This window comes from Herpailurus yagouaroundi, unplaced genomic scaffold (genome assembly GCF_014898765.1).
Source record: "Herpailurus yagouaroundi ecotype Mexico unplaced genomic scaffold, PumYag 283, whole genome shotgun sequence".
NCBI classification, from domain to species: Eukaryota; Metazoa; Chordata; class Mammalia; order Carnivora; family Felidae; genus Herpailurus; species Herpailurus yagouaroundi.
In genome coordinates, this window is record NW_024412500.1 from 7819 (window position 1) to 11584 (window position 3766).

A 3766-nucleotide genomic window follows, 5' to 3' on the forward strand; every position below is an offset into this window, starting at 1 on the left:
ACTGCTTTGCTAGAGGGAGGAACTATCTTCACTTGACACTGGCTAGGCCTCCAGTAACCTGGGAGTTGTCTTTAGCATATGAAAATCTCACTGGGAACTCCCAGTGGACCTTACCTCCCCCAGCTCCATAGTGCAAAACCAGTCTCTCCTCACGGTCCCTGGGCAGCTCTTCCTGCCCACGGGTCCTGTCCCCAAGCCTCAATAAATCACCTCTTGGCACAAAAGACGTCTTCGAGAATTCCTTCTTGGTCGTCGGCTCCAGACCCCACGAACCCCACTAGCACCCCAAAAAACCTCATCAGTCTGCATGACAACCTCAGCTCCTTCTTGATCATGCTATGATTACTCTTCACTTTTTAAATCTTAATCCTCGAGGATCTTCACTTTTTAAATCTGGATCCTCAAGGACTAACTACAGCTGAATGACATTCTTCAAAACCAGATAAACCCTCTCACCCTATGGCGCTACGCAAACCCCCCGAACTGGGGCCCACACGGACTGGGCCCACTCGACTTCTCACCTGCGGTCGAGGATATGCCTGCGTACTTTCAGATTCTGGACTTCTGTGGATTCCCTCTCGGTTGCTGAAGGCTTACCGTGGCATGATGGAGACACCCGGGATATCTTCCCATGAGCCAGGGCACCCAGAGAATGATCCTGAATGAGCAGCCAGTGACCCCCTTCTTCAAGACGGAAGAAGCCTCTTGGTGGACTCCCCATCCTGAAGCCACTCCACAAACACAAATCCCTGCCCCTGATAGAACATGGGGAAGCCTTAAACGTCTGTCTACCGGCATCCTCTTACAAGAAAATTACACTGCATATACCCTGATTCACAGCTGATGGCCACGATTTCCATCACTAACAGGAATTTGATATGTGTGACCCTGATTCCCCTCCTTGCTCTCATTTGTCCAAGCCAACCTCAGTATTCCGATTGGGCTCATCTCCTTAACCCACCTGTATTTGACAGCCTAACACTCCTGGACTGGGACATTCCTATTGGCCATTATGACACTGAGTTCCTGGGAGGAGCCAGTCTTAACCCGCCCTTCCAAACGGAACAAGACCATTGGCTTTGTATGCCAAGACCTCGATGGTGGCTTCCTCCAGCACCTCCTGTGTGTGTGTGTTACTAAACTTAGCAATTTATCTGCTTGTCTCCAACTAAAAATCAGCTGGCTTTTATATGTACAGCCCAAAACATCTACAAGGCCAGACAATTTTACCTCCTTCTCAGCCACAAGCTTCATATACCTCAAAAAAACAAACAAACAAACAAACAAACAAACATATCTCACACTCCTGATGTTCTAGCGTGCTCTACTCTCAAATATTCAGACCATCCCTGGAACATTCTCCCTGGACAACCTGTTATGGAGAAACAGCACAGTCTTCGCTGGGGCAATTGAACTATTATTGACAGGGGTCCTAGAGGACATCGTGAAACAAAATACTGTAATAAGACCGTACCTTTCGGCCAGCCTAGTAGGGAGAATATTGTTTTGAAAGACAGAGGCTTGTCTGGCCCTATAATTTCTGCACATAAAAGGAAGTTAAGAGGACCTGGGCTTGTTAATCTTTGGAAGCTAGGCCTTCCCTTCTTCATTCATACTGTTAGCCAAGGTGAAATTTATGTAAATTGACATATTAATATAACTTGGGCCTCCCAGCACAACCATCAATTTGCAGGGACCACTATTTGTATCCCTTCTTCCTACGTTCTCTTTGCTACCTCCACTTTACAGATCAAACAACTAGAAAATAATTATAATATCTCTACCTCCCAGGGCTGGCTTGTGTCCTGCGTAAATAATGATATTATCACCCAATTAAACATCTCCTCTTTATTAGCACTTAAGCGCATCTCGGCCTGGCTTCCTGTTAATAGCTCTGAGCCCTATACGCATCCATCGGGACTAGGAGCCCTTTCCAAGCTTGTTCAACACTGGCACTCAGCTGCAAGGCAGAAATGATGTGTTGGCCTGTTAATCACGGGCATCCTAGCAGCAGCAGGCATTATCGCTTCTGCCACTGTAGCTGGACTCAGCCTGCATCATACTATCCAGACAGCCCGTGTCCTTAATAAATTTGCGGTCAACACTACGAAAGAATTTATAAGCCAGACTTCCATTGATAAACAAGTTCTGGCCCGCCTCGAAGCCCTTCAGGCGTCAGTGGAATTTATTGGAAAAAGACAGGAGGCCTTGTCCCTCCGCTCTAAACTGTCCTGCGACCCTAACTACCAGCATATTTGCATGGCTGGCATTCCTTATAATCACTCCCAAGCTTGGGATGCTGTCCAGACACACTTTTGCAGTGTCTTCTCTTCCTACAACTCTAACAATATAGAAAATCTAGATGTGACATTGTGCCCACAGCTACCATATGCAGAAGATCAGCTTAAAAATGAACGGGCTGATTCCTGGGCAATGTGACGCGACCTAAATCCTTTCTCACTTACAGCCAACACTCATCTCAAATTCTGGATAACTCTGGGAAGCAGAATGCTTCCACTGAGGCTCTTTTTGTGTCTTTGCGGAATCACCCTCCAAGCCTTCCGACAGCAAACGAAGGACCAGGAGCTCATCATGACAGTCCTGGAACACGAAACTAGAAGAACCAAGAAAAACAAAAGGGGGGAACTGTGGGGAATAAGCTTAGGGATTCCCTGGGCTTGCACAGATGCGTTAACAAGGCATAAAGAGACACAGGATGAAGGCATCCAACATTAGGCAAACAGGGCACAGGTCCCCACCATAGGACAAAAGTATAGGAATGGGAAATCTCTGCACAGAAGCATCCAAAATGAGGGAAAAGATTAGGTATTCAGGACTGAAATGCCCCCCAACTGAATACAATAGCAGAAAGCTGCTTTCCCAGGAAGGAAGGACTAAAATTAGATAAATGGGTAAACAGGGCTGTAGACCTCAGCAAGGGGAAGTTGCCCCGAGGGGAGCTAATTAGCAAAAGAAAGGTGCCTTGATGACCCCTAGGTAGCCTGCTCTGTCTGGCTTGCGCCCTAGGCCAGTTTAGGTAAACAGAGGTGGCACCTCATGTCTGCTTTAAACAACCTTCTGCCTGGCCCCAGGATTTGTTTTGCATTGACCCAAACCCCTAACACCACATGTCTTCAAAGCCCCGCTTCCCCCACGCCCATGAGTTAATATGGACGGTTCCATTGTCCCTGTGCACACCCATCAAGCCTGTAAGCCTCCTGATCCTAATGAAAGCAGAACAAGGACCCTTACTTGGGGCTCTGGTCTCCTCCCTGACATTAGCCTCACTCGCATTATAATCTTCCCTTGCTAGACAAGACCCAGAGTCTAGGACAGCAGAGCAACAAGGATCCAGTAAGCTCAGGGGGTCCCCGAGGGACTGTGATGAACAGCAACCTCCCTCGCTTCTGGAAGCTTTGCACCCGACCACCTCCCCCGATGCCCAGCAAAAACCATGTGAGAACACATTTACCTCCCCCCAAAGACAAAAGTGCCGATATCTTCCTAATGTCAAACACCTTACATATGGCGGGACCAAGGGAAAAAATGAGCGAAGGGATAAGCCAACACTTCACAAAAGGAAGCACACACGATTGGCTGCAAGGTGCCCAGTTACAAGGTCAACCACGGAAGACTGCTTTCACTTGGGCAATTCTTCTTCATGGGGGCTGACAGCAGGTGAGGGCAGCCCTGTTATCCCTTTTGCTTTTTAGTATTTCTTTCTTTGAGAGAGAGAGAGCACAAGCAGGGGAGGGAGGGTGAGAGA